Source organism: Saccopteryx leptura, chromosome 6 (assembly GCF_036850995.1).
Source record: "Saccopteryx leptura isolate mSacLep1 chromosome 6, mSacLep1_pri_phased_curated, whole genome shotgun sequence".
NCBI classification, from domain to species: Eukaryota; Metazoa; Chordata; class Mammalia; order Chiroptera; family Emballonuridae; genus Saccopteryx; species Saccopteryx leptura.
In genome coordinates, this window is record NC_089508.1 from 179500025 (window position 1) to 179518458 (window position 18434).

General features: G+C 48.1%; 1 protein-coding gene across 1 annotated transcript in view; it reads left to right on the forward strand.

Annotated features, from left to right (window-relative positions):
* Window positions 1-7969: 7969 nt before the first annotated feature.
* Window positions 7970-18434, forward strand: part of ADRA1B (adrenoceptor alpha 1B) — a 97568-nt gene continuing 87103 nt past the window's right edge. The window contains exon 1 of the mRNA XM_066342278.1: window positions 7970-8111. The gene's annotated coding sequence lies outside the window, so the exon portion shown is untranslated. The remainder of the gene's footprint in view (window positions 8112-18434) is intronic.

An 18434-nucleotide genomic window follows, 5' to 3' on the forward strand; every position in this document is an offset into this window, starting at 1 on the left:
CTGACTGGGGCCGCTCCGGAGTTCCGTCTTAGACTCAGTCCCTCTCTGACTGGGGCCGCCCCGGAGTTCCGTCTCAGACTCAGTTCCTCTCCGCCTGGGGCCGCCCCGGAGTTCCGTCTCAGACTCAGTCCCTCTCTGACTGGGGCCGCTCCGGAGTTCCCTCTTAGACTTAGTCCCTCTCTGACTGGGGCCGCTCCGGAGTTCCCTCTTAGACTTAGTCCCTCTCTGACTGGGGTCCGGGGGACTCTAGACTGTTGAAGGAAGTACTACTTAGTTAAGCCTATGAAGGACAGAGTTGTTTTGTTTTGTTTTTTTCTTAGAGCCAGACAGGACCCACAAGAAGTTCTTTTGGGGAGAAAGGGGACCCCAAATTAGAAAAGCTCTAGGATACTCATGAGCTCTTCAACCAAAACGGTTCCATTTTGATCTGGATTTTTTATATTGGAGCTTGCTGTAGGATTTTGCTTGATGGAAAGTTTTCTCTAGTAAAAGTAATTCAACCTCTTCGTTTTACAAAGAGAGAGGCTGGTTTGTCCCAGGATACCTCGTGAATATGTAACAGACACAAGACTGGCTTCTATGTCTCCAAACGTTCATGAAGCTTAATAGTACTTAGTCTCAATTATCATTTGTTAATTAATATCCCCAATGCAACTACTCTGTCTTTAATCAGAATAAAGTTACACTCAGTCTGATATGCTTCTTTCCCTTTGCAACGTGGGCTAACGAGACACGCTGTCAGGTCCCGAGAGGAGGAAGCTCACTGCGGCGTGTGTACCTTGAGCCTGCGACCGGCAGCACAACCCAGGGACCTGTGCCTTCTGTCGCTCAGCTTGGCTTTCATTTTCCAGCAGGTGGAAGAGCAGCCCAAGCCAATTTAAAAAAAGGTAGCAAGGGAATAAAGAGGGAGGGAGGAACAAGAAAGCAGGAAATCTCAATTTAGAAGAGTTCTGGATCGATAGAGAGGGTCTAGCCCCCAGGAACACCGTGAAATCATCGCCGCCCGCCCTCGTGCGCATCCTCGGAGCAGGCAGCTGCTGAGTGTTCGTCTGAGCCACGCCCCACACCAAGCGCTGTGCACATGTCGTCTTGCTCGAATCTCTCAAAAACCTGCTGAGGTCAGTATTGTTATTCCCATTTTACAGATAAGGAAGGAAGTGCAGAGATACTAAGTAGATAGCACAAGATCACGACACGGGCAGAGACAAAGTTAGAATGCACATTAGTATGACTCCCAAACCTGCTCTTAACCATGGTGTACAGTGGACTCATACACCCTACAGCCATATATAACTTACACAGATTCAGCTAGATATATTTACACAAGCAAGGAAGCAAAACAACCAGAGGGAGGAATAATCCAGTAGTGTAGGTGGGGCCAACCGTCCTTCTAACCATAGACGGTGGGCCCCCAAGCTGAGCGTCAGACAGAAGATGTGCTCAGATGGCCAGTCCATAGACACCTTTTGTAGCATTATCACCCCCTACATAGGGAGAGTGATTCTAGACACATTTTGTTTTTCATTTCACCTAAATGCAGACTGGCTATGTCCTCTGAGGCTCTAAGAAGCAGCGGCGGTCTGGTCCAATACTGGAAGAGAAATGGCTATGTTTTGACTCATGGTGTCCAGCAAGGGCAAGTCGTTCTGAGGGATGTTGAAGGAAAATTTCAGCCACACCCAGTTCTTCTCCTGTGTGCTCACTTTAGAATCCAGTCCGCTTAGAAGTTATGCCCGCAGTCTCTGAACCAACAGCGAGCCAGCTTCTGGTCCTCACGATGCCACCAACCTGGAGGCAGACCCCCTTCTCATTCTCTGTCAAAGGAGGGGTTGCAATCAGCTGGTCACTGAGGAGCCGAATGATGAAGCCAGGATCTGGTGTTTGTTTGGGTCTAGTCTCTGAAGGCCGCAGGAACTGGGTGAAACCAAGTTGAGCCCTACAAGGGGACTGTCCAGACCTGCAGGAGATTTCGGGTCATCACACAGCAAACACCCACGAGCCCCACCCTTTCTGGGGACTCCATGTTTAATGGTTGAGCTTCTTCCTGGGTCTGTAGGCAAATGCGAGAGGCCGGCTTCTTGGCCCAGAGGCACAGTTGCAGCTAGGCTGGGGCTCGGGCCCCGACCTGGAGAAACAAAGACAGGCTGCAGCGCGTCTCCCCCTCTGGCAGCACCTCCCTGCCCCGGCAACCGGCCACTGATAATTCATAGTCTCGATGACAGAACAGAGCTGGGGAGCCAAGAGAAGGAAAGAGATCCTTCCCAGCCAACTGGGATCTGAGCTGTTGAATCCAGAAGTTTATTTTATTAAAAATAAAAAGGGGCCAAAAAAAAAAAGAACTTGACCAAGTGTGATAATAGCGAGCCTGAGACTACACATGGCTGGGTCGCCTGGTGGAAGATGAGGACTTCCTCCTTCAGCCAGTACTTTTGTCACCACCTGCCAAACAGCCAGCCACACTGGCTTTGCTTGCTTGAAGTGAATTGACCTGTTTTGTTCCAACAAATAGACCAATTGATTAATGCCATGCAACAGAGCCTTCATATTCTCCTGCAGCTTAGCAAAGTTTCTCACATAACAGCTTTGCAGGTCTGCCCGGGCCGATGAAACATACAACTTCATCATCGAGGGCCCTGAGCCAGAGTGATTGCTGGAGGAGACAAGCACGGCGGTCTGTGTGTAGTGAAGATCCAAGGCCTCGTGGAACTCAGTAGAACACGATGCTCTTTGGGGCTGGAACCTGTTAAGGGATTCGATCCTCTCCCCCAGTGGAGTTTCAATTGGAAATACTGAGAGGACCTACCAATTGGCAGTTCTAGACTGACTCATTCTGCTGCCCACATGACACTGTAATGCAATTTCCCCGACTCCTGGGGTCTGGCCTTCAGAGGGGCCCCTCTGTCCCTAACCGCACGTGCTCTGCAGCCCAGCCTGCTTAAGGAGCCAAGCTCCTCTCTGCCTCACAAAGTTAAGGCTGGTGCCCTTTTGCTACTGGTACACTTACTCTCCAGTTTTAGGAAGTTGTGTGGGTGTGTACATGCATATGTAATTAATATTAATTAATATTCATGTTATATCCTATACCTGTGAACTACAGCACAACCCAACAACCTTCATTTCCTGTTGTCTTGCTTCTATTCTCAAATTGGGTTTTGGGGTTTTCTGGTTGTTGTTTTTTTTTGTATTTTTCTGAAGTTAGAAGCAGGGAGGCATACAGACAGACTCCCGCATACACCCGGCCAGGATCCACACCCAGCATGCCCACCAGGGGGCGATGCTCTGCCCATCTGGGGCATTGCTCTGTTGCAGCCAGAGCCATTCTAGCACCTGAGGCAGAGGCCATGGAGCCATCCTCAGTGCCCAGGCCAACTTTGCTCCAAAGGAGCATTGGCTGTAGGAGGGGAAGAGAGAGATAGAGAGAAAGGAGAGGGGGGAGGGGGGAGAAGCAGGTGGGTGCTTCTCCTATGTGCTCTGGCCGGGAATCAAACCCAGGACTTCCACACACTGGGCTCTACCTCTGAGCTAGCTGGCCAGCGCTCAAACTGGTTTTTTAACATAAGTCTTTCCTTCTCTTTCCAGGCTAGGAATACCTCATGTTTCTCTAAATCAAGAGAATTCCAGTGGCTCTTAAAGGTCCATTTTCCCATCCAATGTTTGGCTTCCTGACTCAGATCCCAGTACAGGACTGGCTCACATTTGCCACTCAGTAAATATTTGACAACTTAATTGGGAGATTGGTTAAAAGGCCGACTGGGGCCTGCCCTGATCAAAGGCAGCGTCAGGTCCTTGGCTCTGCTTCCTTGGCCACAGCAGAGCTACAGGGACCTTCGTCGTCGTCGGACAAACACACGCACACACAGTGGTAAGCTTCACAAGGACAATTTGAATTCCCCCTTTCCCAGGACAGCCCCTGAGCCAAGGACTCAGGGCAAGGGGTTTATTTTGAAGGTGATTCCAGAAAGCACCCTTAGGGACTGGGGGGGGGGGGGTAAGATGGAAAGGAAGGCAGCCAAAACTGGATGTGTTAATGAGCAACTGAGTCATAGTCCCAGTGGGGCCCCTGGGAGAAGATGGGGAACGTGCCCCAGAGTTGCCCCACGAAGCGGTCCTCTCGCTCCCACAGATACCAGTCCTCAGACTGCCCTGCTCATGGCTGAGCACGCCGCTGCAGCCCAGGGAAGCCTTGAGGCGCAGGCGCCCACACGAGAGGCTGGTGAGCAGGGGAAGGGTGAGTCCTGGGGGACAGGGGCAGGACACTGGCCGCCACAGTTACAGCTGCACACCCATGGCCCAGAGCTGGTGCTCAAAACAGTGTCGCAGATGAGTACCTTTACTCTCTTGACTTTATAAAACTTTTTTTGAATTTTTTTTAAAGGAAGACACTTTCTTAAAAGGAAATCTGATGAGAAGAGTCCAGAATGTAAACGAGGTTAAAGAGGAGTTGCCTGATTGAAGAACCGAAGTCCCCCTGCCCCCCCACCCCCACCACCATACACAGACAGCTACGAAGAACAGCCAGGGTGCCTCGGAATGGGGGGTAGAAGGTTCTGATTTAATTCACCCCCCTCGTTTTACACATGGGGTAATCCAGGCGCTGGGTCTCGGGTGACACCAGGAGTTGGTGTCAGAAGCCAAAGGCAGCCCAGCAGAGTTGGTCAGTGGGGATGGACCCCACTCTGAGCACCAGCTCAGCCTCAGCAGGAGCCTCCCTGGAAGCACCTGGGAAGCCATCGCTCGGGCAGATGCATTCCTTCAAGACTGGCAGGGGAAGGGAACCATCTGCCACGGTGTCGTGACACCTCGGCTCTCTCCAAGAACACGAGGGATTAAGTTTGTTGTCATTCACATCCCCTCTCTCCAGAACCACATGTTAGCAGCCGAGGGAGGGTGTCAGCACCTTCTTTGTCACCACCACTGAATCTGCTCACGACAGCTGCCAAAAGAGCTGTCACCTGGGACAGGCAGATGCTGCTCTCTGTGTGGCACTGGGTCCCCCCTTTCCTTGGGAAGGCGTGCCAGGCCCATCTAGAGGGGATCGCTGAGAGTGAAATCCCTGAAGAACTTCAAAACATATATCTGTGCTAGAAATCCAAGTTTGAGGTCACTAAACTGGAATGAACTCACAGTTTGGACAGAGAAGAAGATTGAGATGTGGAATTTCAGCCTTAACTTGCGGGAGCTTTTGGGTTTCCTGTGGCAAAGGCTGGATGCATGCGGCCGCCCCTCTTAGTCTAGGACTTTGCAGCCAACGTGGAAAACTCCCAGCTCAGCCACCTTCTGTCCATTTTTTACCTCAGTCTGAACATCAGGTGAGGCTGGCTTGACCAATACAAGAGGGACATCTTCTTCCTTAGTCTGTCTGGAACTCCTGGGCCTTCCCTCCGCTGACCAGAAAGAGAAGAGAAATAATAAAAGGATGGTTTAATGTGAACCCCAGTGGAAATTAGCCCTCCATCTCAGCCTGTTCTCCAAAGAGGAACCCTCAGTGGATCGTGCCAACCAGGGCAGTGTGTCCACAGTCCTCGTTCTCACAGATGAAACTCAGAAGCCCAAAGAGGGGTAAGTCACTTGACTAAAGTCTCAGTTATTTAACAGAACACGTACAACTGAAGTAACCATTTTTCCTCGTTCCCGGTCCAGTGCCTTTTTTATTTTTCTATACTAATTTGAGGTAAAATCCTTTTCCCCTTGTGCTCTAGTTTTTCTTTTCTTTCTTATTTATTTGTGTTTGTGTATTTGCTTATTTAATTGTTAGCCCTGTGCCTGGCACACAGACTCCTATCAATATTTGTTGAATGAAGGATTGCATGCACATATGAATGCACCCCCCTCCGAGGGAAAGCTTAAAAAGCCTGTTTGGGACCTTTAGAAACCTTCCACGTGGTACAAACACGATCTTGTAGGACAAACTGCGTTCTCGATGGAGGTGGAGGTTGCTAGACAGACGGCAGAACTGCAGCTGAATTCAGAATGACAAGGAGTGATGGCACGGGGGCGGGGCCACCTCCCGGAGGGTTCTGGGCCCCGCCCCTCGGCCCGAGACCGAGAACAGTCACCCAGAGTTTGCCCCGTGGCAAAGTTGCAATTGTTTCCAGCTCTAAAATTCTATAATCCGCCCCTACACCGGTTGACTAAATATTAGGGAATCACTGCTACTGGCCATGACCACATGTACACCCCCCAAACACTTAGCCGGATGTGATTTGGGAGAGGGGAGGGTTATTTTGATCCAAAAAAGCCACAGTGGTTTCCACCTAAGAAAGACGTCTCCAGACACCAGCCTGTCTCCTTGCAGCCTGTGCTTGTCTTTCTTCGGCTTTGCCTACCTGTCGTTAGCACCAGAGCCCTGCAAAGCAAGCCATAGGTTTTCCCTTTGTTTATTTAAATTTTGCTCTTCACTAGCCATCCCTTTCTTTTCAGTAAAATGGGCTCGTTGGGAACACAGTTCTTTTCCAACAGCACAGACACTGACAATGAAGAACCTAAAAATCCCCGTCAACGTTTTTCTGAGCGTCCTCCATTCCCGTCTCTGAATCTGCCATCCAGCATGTTCACCTCGTTCGTCCTGCCGCTTCCAGTTCTCTGCAACTTTGAGTACGCTGGGCTGAGTCCTCACTTAATTCTCTCAGCACCTGTGCACTGGCGATTATTACCTACAGTTTCCATGTTGAAAACTGAAACTCAGGGAAACTGTGACCTGCCCAAGGGCACACAGCACGTATGTGACAGAGCTGGGTTTCAAATCCGGGTTCAGCTGATTCCAAAAATCAAGTCTAAAATATAGATATATAGTGATATATATTTCTACCTTTACTGTGTGCCAGACACTGCGCTAAATGCCTTATATGCATTATCTGAGACCTTTACGGACAGTTGATAAAGCAGCTTTTATTCTATTGTTGGGAAATCTGAAGCATGGAGAGGTTAAGTGGCTTGCCCAGAATTACACAGCTGGTGAAAGGCAGAGCCAGAAAGCAAGTTTAGGGTCTGACTCCTGAGTCCGCGCTCTGGACCAAGACACTACACGGTCCCCTCCGTTTCACTAGTCCAGGCAGATCTATGCACATATGGAGTCACACTCTACACACTGTGCTGTGACTTCTTTGTTTTTCTCATAGGTAAGAGTAGTGGATTTTCAATCCTTGCCTTTGAACTTGAGATGACATGGCCCAATCCTGATCCCTTAGGCCAACCGCTGGCCCCTGCCCCACCTGGTGGCCCCCACTACTTCATCACCCCCCACACCCTGACCACTCATCAACCCTCTTGCTCTCTGTCACCCCTTGACTACTCACATCGGTCTCACCTTCAGGTAGTCATTTCACACCTACCTCTCAAACCGGGCACTGCATAGAGACCCACTGACCCAGACCTCAGCTTCCAAACGAACCCTCATCCCATGATTTGGCCACTCCGACCGCTCTGGTGGGCCATCTCATGCCATCCAGCCTGCTCCCCAGTACCCAAAAGCTCAACACAAGTTTTGCTCTGCAAGTGCTCACCACCTTCCCAAGATTGGCCCTGGCTACATAGACAAGTCAGCAACAGAAATTCTAACAATAAGCACCTAATTCCCTATAGCTGAAAAACAAGGTCCAGTGTGACCACCTCCACGCAAAAGGGAGACCAGAGTTTCCTAGTCAATATGCACCAACTACACTAACCTGAGGTTGAATTATGTCCACTGTTTCACTTGAAGTAATCTCGCTGTGTGACTTTAAGCAAGTCACTTTAGCTCTCTTGCCATTAATTTCTCTAGCTGTCAAAAACAACAACAACAAAAACAAACAAACAAAAAAAAAACCGAGGGTCCCAGGCCCTGGCAAACTCTGAAATTCTGTTGTCCTATGATTAAAGAAATGGCAAGCCTAGTGGATATTACTCCTATCAGTTTCTGTCCAATCATTAACCAGACCACTGAGTCTGTTTATGCAATCCAGCTGCAAAGTTCACTGTGAGGGAGAAGGGGAGGAATCAGGGTAGCGGGACATTCCGGGACGTCGCTGGGGGCCAAACGTTAAGTTGATGGCAGTGTGCTGGCCACAGAGAAAGGAAATCGGGGGGGCTCCTCGCAGGAATGGGGTGCACTTTGGAATGAGGGAGCATTTTTGGTGAGTAAAAAACTGTCATTTGGCTGAAACCAAGATAAAATCAACTTTTTGAAAATTTTTTTTTTTTTAAAGTTTGGCTCAATCTCTTGTTTTTCTCTGTTCCTTATGTAATCTTGTGGGATGCGGCATCAAAAGTCATAAATCATTCATGGTGCTCTGAAAAAAATGTCACTTGTGCAAAGCAGATGCAACTTAAAATGAAATAGGAGAAGTGTTTGCGTGAAACACAGAGGAAACTAACTCGGCAGTTCGTAGCCCACGCTGATCGCCAGTTCCCACAGTCGCTGTGTGGCTCAGTTTTGCTTCTGGCTTCTTGGTGTGCTTCGTGTTAAATGGAGACTGAGTTAAAGATATAGCCTGTCACAACTGTACTGCATTTTCCGAGGTGTTTTAGAAAAGAGGCTGTAGTTGTGGCATTTGTGGGGATGACTAAAGCTGGCTGATTTTATCTCCTGCTTCATGAAACCAAGAAAGCCCCCTCTTTAACCAAAAATCCCTTTCCAGTATGCCCGTCACTGTGTCACTGCTGTCCGTAATTCCATGAGTTAAATTCCCTTTGTAAATATAAATAGTCTTCCCTAAAACCCACGTACAAAAAGAAACCAAGCCCCCTCGCACCGAGGTAACCCATACAACTAACTCCCAAATATTAGCTTTATAATTTTTAATGTGGCAGCTAGCTGTGATGAGGTTTCTAATAAACAAGAAAATTATGGGTTTCCAGAAATCTCCATATTCGTGAACTCATTCAAGCTTTGCAGAAGTAGCGAGGACAGGTAAATATTCATTCATTAATTCATTCCTACAACGAATTTTATTGGCTGTCAAGTGCTATGCTAGGGTGCTAACGGTACAGACAGGTACTGCTTGCCTTGAATGACTCACAGTATATGAGGAAGCACTTGTCAGAGTTGTGTAGAAGAGACTAAAGTTCTTGTAAACTGCTGAGGGCAGAACAGTAGCCACAGCGGGAAGCACCCTGGAAGCGGTTTTCAGCCTTGGTAAGGAAGAGCACCTTGGGTAGGAGCTTAGTAAGTTCGCATTGCCGGAAAGCATCTGGAGAACTAACTCTCAGCAAAGCATCTGGAGAACTAACTCTCAGCATAGCTGTAGGAGTCATTTCTGCACAGGCTCAGAAGTTACCCCAGAAGATATATACATGTCCGCCCAGCTCTGAGTCCCGAAGTCCCTCACTGTTTATCATGAGTCAACAAATATTTAGTGATGAGTGCTGACTCTGGGACCATCTCGAGCGGGTTTAAATCTCGATTCAGCCACTTTCTCACTGTGAGGCTTTGGGCAACTCAGCCTCTCCGCATCTCAGTTTCCTCAACTGTAAGACGGGAACAATAGTAGTTCCTGCTCATAGAGTCGCTGTGACGCTGAAAGGAGATGATTTATGTAAAGCACTCTTGGACAGTGTCCAGCACATAGCACACAGTCGATTAACATTAGACCTTGGTAGCAAGTTTCATCGTAGCAGGTCTCAGACACTAAGCTACACACTAGGTCCCCAGGATTAAGAACACAAACATGAACTCTACATTTCTTGAGTTTAAAGTGAGCCAGGATGTGGGAAAATATAAAAGATATTAAATGAAAAGCCACAAAAATACAAATACAGCTTTGAGCTATGACGATTGTTATGAAGGGGAAGAAAAAAGGGTCCTGTGGATGCATATGATGGAGGAGAGGGGACTCATTTGGATAGGGAGGTACGGGAAGAGTTCTTTGAGGAACTGTCTGACAGTTAAGCTGAGTTGCGATACAGGTGTAGTCCAGTGTCCAGTGGTTTGAAGAAGTGCCTCGGTGTCAGGCCTTGTTTTAAGTCAACAGAGAAAGGAAGCCAGCTTGCTGTCTGCAAGGGTCCCCTGTCCCTGTCCACCTGAGTCCCAATTTGTGCATCAAACCTCACATTATTCACTGTAAGTGCAGACTGGCTCTCTTTGCTTTAGCTGTTAGTTTCCATTTGATTCTTCTCTTAAGTCTATAAACTCATCAGTTTATCCATCCGTCCATTCTTTTTTCCAATATGGGAGGGAGGGAGTTTCTCAGATAGGTAGTGCCCTATCTCAAGGAAGTCACATAAGGGAGGCTGATGGGTGCACAAGTTCCTATATACATCGGGGAGATGGCAGGAGATGTTATGGAAGTTTGAGGAAGCTAGAAACTCAACACAGATAAAGGGATAAAGGGAAATTTATTTTTAAGGTGGCATGTTGAAGCCTGCCAGGTAATTCGAAGCAAAGTCAATTTGAAGGAATCCAATCTTACTCAGCATTTGGATTCTAAAACCAAGGCATAAAGCCAAAAAATAAAATAAAATCATGACAAGATAGCCAAAGTACCCTTGAAAATTGCTTCCGCAGGACTGGGTTGGAAAAATGACACGATATCTTTCAAGAAGTCCAGTACAGTCAGTGTATCCTCTAGTCCTGAAATCAATTGCTGTTGCTTCCATTGAACATCAGATGAATGTGTGAGCTTGCCTTGAGGTGCCAAGTTGTGTGAGAAGTATGAATTCTTAACTGCAGGACGCACACAGAGCGCGAGGTCCACGGGACAGGAGAGCGGGCACATCCGGTGCTGCGCTCCCGCGTCCTCCAGGGCCAGCACTCGCCACTCCCCACGTGGCTGGGGGGGGGGGCACGGACCCCAGTGGCCTCACCCTTAGTTCCCTATTGCTGTCTGCCTCTTTCTACCAATCCATCCGTTAGCCTAGCTCTCTTTATTTTTATTAGATAGTTAAATTTGCATGCATCAAATCCAAATATGATATGCATTTCCAGCAGAGCATGATAAAAGACCTGAGGTCAGCAAAGAGTGGGACTTTCAGGAATAGCTCAGCGACACAGGATAGCTAAAATTTGGGGTCTGGGTTAGTTTTCTAGGGAGGCCATAACAAACCACCACAGAGTGAATGGCTTTAAAAAAAATTATTCTGTCCGAGTTTGGAGGTCAGAAGTCTGAAGTCAGGGTGTCAACACGTTCACACTGCCTCTGGAAGCTCTAGGGGAGATTTTGTTCTTTATCCCTTCCACCTTCTGGTGACTCCCCAGCTCCTTGGCTGATGGCAGCGTAGCTCGAATTTCTACCTCTGTCTTCAAGTGGCCATCGTCCCTGTACCTCAGTGTCCCAAACCCCCCTCTCCTGTCTCTTAAGAGGACACCAGTCATTGGATTTAGGGCTCACTTTAAATCCAGGAGGATCTCATCTTGAGATCCTTCGTTAACATCTTCAAAGACCTCGTTTTCAAATAAGGTCACATGCGTAGGTACCTGGGGTTAGACCTTGGACCTATCTTTTGGGGGCCACCGTTTAACCCACCACAAGGCTCAAGAAAGAGAGTGATAAAAATGGGTTGAAGCTCCGTCTTGACAGGTGTAGAATGCCCATTTTAGACGTCTTTGAGAGTCTAGTTCTTTGCAGAATTGTGATGCTGGCAACTTTGACTTCCACTGCTGTTCAGACACTGTCAGGTCTCCTTCTCTGCCTCTCTGCCACCATCTGACACCCTGAGGCCTTCCTCCCCTACTCTAGTTACTCATCAGGGGACCCTGCGGTGCAATAGGCCTTGACATCCTCAAACATCTGCTTTTCCATGTCCTCATCAAAATTCCCATCGCATATCCCATCCTCTACATGAGTGATGGTTAATCAACTGAAATCATCTTTATTAAGGCACTGGCTTGTCAACATTGCTAAAACTTGTACACGTAGTCCATCAAATGTGATACTGTTCAACCAGCTCCGCACTGTGGAGATGCAGCCGCTGCCAGAGACAGGACCTGAAGCTGTGGGGAGAGAAATGCCCCTAGCTAGCCCCTTCTTCTTATCCCCAGATCTTCTACAGTTGGCCAAACTCAGCTAGAAGCCAGCCAATCCAGGGCCCTGGGAGCAGTAGCTCAAGAGATGAGCTCCCGTGACACACAGCAGAGGAGGGACGGAAAGGCAAAGTGCGGCAGCGCTCACGTACAGTACTACTTCCTGTGACGCGGGACGCACACGTCACGGCTCCGGAAGCACGTCATATCACTTGTTACGGCTAGCAGTGACAAATATGGAACCGGACATTGACCATCTCATTAGCCATAAGCAGGCCCATAGTTCCCATTGAAATATTCGTCAGTTTGTTGATTTAAATTTACTTGTTCTTTATTTTAAATATTGTATTTGTTCCCGTTTTGTTTTTTTTACTTTAAAATAAGATATGTGCAGTGTGCATAGGGATTTGTTCATAGTTTTTTTTTATAGTCCAGCCCTCCAACAGTCTGAGGGACAGTGAACTGCCCCCTGTGTAAAAAGTTTGGGGACCCCTGGAGTAGGGCATGGAGCTCAGAGAAGGTCATTGATCGCCTGGGGCCACAGAGCTGGGAAGGATTACTGAGGCCCTTGAACCAGGTCTACCTCAACCTAAAATCTGTGTTCTTGCTCTGCTCTTGCACCACCGCAGACATTTTGGTGGCTTTGTCCAGCTGCCCTGACTGGGTACATTGCTCAGAACATGGGGCTCTGAGAGGCTGTCCTCTGACTGTCACATCTACAGGAGGACGTTCTCTGGGTGTGCAATTTGGCTTTTGTGGAAGTCACAGAGATGCCCCACTGAGATCTCCCTTTAAGGAAGATCTCAGCATGCCTGCTGCTGTCAGTGCTGTGAGCTCACTTTGGCCCGTAGCCCCTTGGTCGACAGGTACTGGTTGATGATGGCTCACCGTGCATCGTAGTGGAAGCAATGAGGGTGGTGTCACCATCTTTTCCCTGAGGCAGTCTATGAGTTTCCAGGCCTGCCCTCACCATGATTTTTCTGGGTAATTTGGACTGACAAGCGAGTAAAGCTACTACTATCAGATGGTGAGGCACTTGTTCATTTTCTTGATGACCATCCTTTGCTGGTTCCCCTAGAATGAGTCACCAGGAAAGAATTTGGTCTATGGAAATACAACCACCAACTCTTTAACCTCACCTCTGTTTCCATACAGAGGTCGGGCAATGTTTTCTGAACAACTTACTATCTTGGTGGTGGAAACTAAAATACATCTCAGCATTCCTTAGCACTTCTGTCTGGGATGTTGGGTCTCCCTAGAAGGGGCCAGGGCTGGGCTCTGCCTTTCTGAGGAATGCTCCTTCTGAAGAGCCCAGAATGCTTGGAGAAGTGCTCAGGGTCACTGATTTCTCACTGCCTGCCCCTGTTGTGACAAAGACCTGGAACTTGAAGGGGCTTCTGGAAGCCATGAAGTCTACCTCTCTGCCCTTGAAGGAGGACCCCTCTCTCTGACACATCCGCATTATTTTTTTAGGAAGGAAGGAAGAAAGGGAGGGAGGGAGGGAGGGAGGAAGAGAGAGAGAGAGAGAGAGAGAGAGAGAAAGAGAGAAAGAAAGAAAGAAAGAAAGAAAGAGAGAAAGAAAGAAAGAAAGAGAGAGAGAAAGAGAGAGAGAGAGAGAGAGAGAGAAAGAAAGAAAGAAAGAAAGAAAGAAAGAAAGAAAGAAAGAAAGAAAGAAAGAAAGAAAGAAAGAAAGAAAGAAAGAAAGAAAGAAAGAAAGAAAGAAAGAAAGAAAGATCCTATTTATTTTCTTGGCGATTCAGTCAGATGGCAGTGAGCTACAGAAGCTCTGGGGACTGTAGCTGCCTCTCCCACATGCTGTTTTCTTCCCTGCCCACTAATCCTGCCTTAACCTTCTGAGGTGTGGGTGCAGCACCTATTATTCGTCCTTCATTGACATTTCTTCTCAATCCCTGAAGCTGCTGGTGACTCACCTCTCTTTTCATCAAAGGGCAGCAGTGGGCTGTGCACAGTACACTGCGTGAAGTCTCTGTTAGCTTTTCTCTGATACCTTTCAACAGAGGCACTCCGAAACTTTCTAATTTGATGACCGAGAGGCAAACATGAAGATTTTCAGTTTTACAGCCTGTGGACTTAAATTAAGCAAGCTACCTGGGTCATGCAGGGACCAGGACTCTGGACTTGCCATTGGGGAGCAGAGTCCCCAGGTCCATGGAAAGTTAGCTTAACAAAGGTCTTCCCTTGTTTGAACTTAACCCACCCACCAAAATGCTCTTAGCACAGAAGGAGAATGATACTTCAGTTCAAGCCCCTCTCTGAAAACAGTGTCCTTGGATTTTCCATAGAATATTTTTATTTTGCTGAAAAGAACTGAGCACTTATTGGGCTCAATGGGACTGAAGAAGCTTGCTCCCAGATGAAAGCTGTGTCTACAAGCACTGATGGAGCCATATAGAGTAGCACTTTCCTAGGAGGCTGCAGTCGACTTCCTTGCCTCATGGCTGTTTCGTAGACTAGACTCTCTTCATCCCTGTTCGTAGAGCCTGAAGCATAACGATGCTTGGGTAAGTGAAGGGAACCTCTAATAGTGGGACTTACTGGAGAAAGGCACAGTGGCCCTTTCAGTAAAATCGCACACAAGACCTATGTGAAGAGAAGGTTTATCCTGCAGGGTAAAAGTTTGTTGTCCCTCAGACGTTCCACTTTAACTGCAGGCCAGAGTTCTGGTCCTTCTCCTCCCTTCCCCATCTTCTGTCTCCTATTTTTGTTTCACCCACACTCACAACCACAGCCCCACCCAACAGCAAAATCTGAAAGAAGTCACAGATAGCCCACACTTGAGATCAAGCCCAGGAAGGGATGAAACTCTGGGATTAAAGCCAGGTCACATCAGCCCTGGCCAGTTGGCTCAGTGGTAGAGCATTGGCCCGGCGTGTGGAAGTCCTGGGTTCAATTTCTGGTCAAGGCACACAGGAGAAGCACCCATCTGCTTCTCCACCCCTTCCCCTCTTGTTTCTCTCTCTCTCCTCCTCCTCCTCCTCCTCCTCCTCCTCCTCCTGTAGCCATGGCTTGATTAGAGCAAGTTGATCCCAGGCACTGAGGATGGCTCCATAGCCTCTGCCTCAGGTGCTAAAAATAGCTCCAGTTGCAACGGAGCAACACCCCAGATGGGCAGAGCATCGCACCTAGTGGGCATGCCGGGTGGATCCTGGTCAGAGCGCATGTGAGAGTGTGTCTCTGTCTCCCCTCCTCTCACTAAAATAAAATAAAAAATAAAAATAAAGCCAGGTCACAAATGTGTATTCTCTGGACTATACACAGTGCTCAGAAGTGCTGGTTAGGTCTGTTTAATGTCTCTATTTAAAATTTAAATGCATATATAAAATTGAGAGATTCCACATAAAAATACAGTTTTTAGGTTTATCTTAAAGAATAAAAACATCTGGTCATGCCCTGCTAGCACTCCTAGCACTCCTGCATGGCCACCACCAGTTGGAGCTGAGTAGCCAGCACCAGCCCCTTGACAAGGAGCACTCACTTTCCAATTTGCTTCTCTAAACTGACCAATTTCACCTTTCTATAGTACTTCCCTGGCCCCTGCAGGCATCCAAGTTTGAGTCCCTTGGGTTATGGTAGAGAAGAGAGAAAAAAGGAAGGAAGGGAGGGAGGGAGGGAGGGAGGGAGGGAGGGAGGGAGGGAGGAAGGAAGGAAGGAAGGAAGGAAGGAAGGAAGGAAGGAAGGAAGGAAGGAAGGAAGGAAAGGGAAGATCAAATGAGAAGATGTTTCCCTAATGTATTAGTCTGAATGCCTTGGGTTATGGTAGAGAAGAGAGAAGTCAAATGAGAAGATGTTTCCCTAATGTATTAGTCTGAATGCTTTGGGATGCAAGTAACAGAATATCTGACTAAAAGTTGCTTGAACAATAAGGACTGTCAGTACTTTAACATAAAGTTTACCAGCTGGCTATTGGATGCAGGGTTTGATTAGTGGCTCAACAATTTCAACGCTCTAGGTTACCTTCTCTGCAGTGTTCTTGGCCTTCTCCTCATGGTGGCAAGATGTCTGCCACAGCTCCAAGCAGCCTATCTTTACCCAATGACATACAAAAGAGAGAAAAAAGAGAGAAGAGTTTCTCCTCCCATGTCTCTCTCATCAAAGAACAAAATCTTCCCAGAAGATTCCAAAAGACTTTGCCTCAAGTCCCATTGGCTAGAGCTGGGCCACATGACCACCTGTAAAACAAATGTTGGCAAATGAGAATGGACTTTTCATGTTTAAGACCAAACATGGTTTATCTCTGGATCTAGCAGAGGGGTTCACCTTAGTCCATTGCTTCCCACACAGTTCTGCTAAAAAGGAAGATGGTGAAGATGGTGAAGATGGTAGGTGTTTGTAACACCTACCACCTGTGAAAGGTGTGAACAGGTAGGGCATCCTAAGATTCTACTCTAATGGCCCCATGTCAACTGGAATATTGAGGAAGAACTGAAATGTGGCTAAGGGGCATCAGCCACTGTGTTTGAAGGGGGTATAGGATAAGGCTAGAAAACAAAGGAAAGGACTATTTGTGCCTTCTTCTGGACTCTGTGTGCCCAGCTGACAGTAAGACCATTTTGTTATCAACTCCCCAGCCCTCTCTTCCTGTCAGGGGCCTGCTTCCTGTGTTCCAGGTGTTTACTGCCCGATAGGACAGCCGGTTTCTATGCTGACCCAGCCCCAGCATTTGCTCTCTGGGCCCTCTTCCCCCTGTGGGGTGCATCAAAAGGGCTCGCCCTTGGGAGTGGGCCTGGGCCTCAGTCCTGCGGCCAGAGGGCAGTTCATTTGGTTGAAGCGCCTTCCCAAAGGGACTGATGATATAGCTTTTGGAATGGGAATCTCAGGTCATAAATCAGGGCTTGTTGCCTGGTCCTTTGTCGCCTCGTCTTCGGCTCACTCAGTCCCAGGCAGCCTCAGAGCCACAGGCTCTTGGAAGCAGCGAATAAAACTTTAGCTCCTGGTCTGACATGCCCTCCTTACGTAATAAACCACTCTGCTAAGCTGAAGGACCAAACAACACCAGTGGCCTCAGAAGGCCCTGGGGCAGGAGACAGACCCTCTCAAAGACCCCTCACTGCACTTGACTGAAATGTCATATGGAGCCAGGTGCCCAATCCATATCCAACAGCACGTCAGTTGGCAAATTTCAAAAGCCAAAAATAAAATAATTAGCTTAATACTCTATGTGACGTCATGCTCTACAACCTTCTTTTAAACACATTCAAATCTATTATCTCATTGGATCCTCCCGACAACTCTGAGCAGCCACTAGGACAGAGGGTAAACACAAGAATAAATCTCAGGCATCATAACTACCATGTTATTGGCCGCCTACTGCGTACCAGGCATTGTGCTAAGTGCTTGATATCCATCATCTCATTCAATGCTGTCAGCAGCCCTGTGAGACAGGGACTGGTACTGACCCCATTTCATAAGTGAGAGCCTAAAGCTCGGAAACATGGTGCCGCTCACCCAAGGCTCACACAGCCAGCAAGTGACAAAGCCAGGTTTCAAGTTCAGGTCTGTCTGGTTCAAAAGCCTGTGCTTTTAATAGCCACCACTACCCTCTTCTCTCGGTCTAGGAAGTGGGGTTTTAGTGGTGGCTGGAGTGAATACTCTTTGTCTCAAGAGTAAGGATGGTGGTATACCATTAAGGGGACTGTCCTCCACTTCCTGACTCTTCTTTTTCTTCTCAGCCTCACTTCTGGCTCTCTTCTGCCCTCTGCCCGCCCCCCCCCCCCTCCCAGGAATAACTTCAGAACTCCAGTGCTAGATTTGGTGCTCTCTACCCCAGAAGGTCAGGTCCACGGCACTTCAGCATGGTCCCATCAGGATTCCAGGGCTAAACTAGGCTCAGGGATCAGAGATGGAAGCTGAGAGGCAGGACCAAAGGGCAGGCCAGTCTCAGGCAACCCTGACGTGTTGGGGACATCAGGACCAGCACACCCAGATTGACCCACTTGAATCAATAGAGTTCAAAGACAAGCAGTGGCTGTTACCTAAGCCATGTTCAGGTCCAAGAGTCAAGGACCAAGAGGAAGAGGGGCTGAGGGCAGAACACAGGGTCCGCACTGACGATGGGGTCCAGTCCCCAGGGTTTCCTCAGCCTGGAACAGAAGTTCAGACACACATATGTGCAGTGGGAGCTGAGAGGAGAACCCACACTCCACGCAGGGCTCCAGGCCAAACAGGGCCACAAATTAAGGGCCAATAGAACAAACACTCCCAAGCAGTCTTGGGGGGCTCCCTGTTTCCTGCCAGATGCATTCTCATCAATTAATTCAACTAAAGTAACATTGGCTGATAATAACATCACGTCCCTTTCTCCCAGGTGACACATATAGTGAAGTAACACGCTTGTACCATCTCTAATCCTAAGCACGGACCCCAAAACATGGTAGTTATCAGTGAGTTCCCGTTTTACAGATAAGCAAACTGAAGTTTAAAGAGATTAGGTGACCTGCCATGGTCTTCGAGGAAGAGACAAGATTAGAGCCCTGGTCTT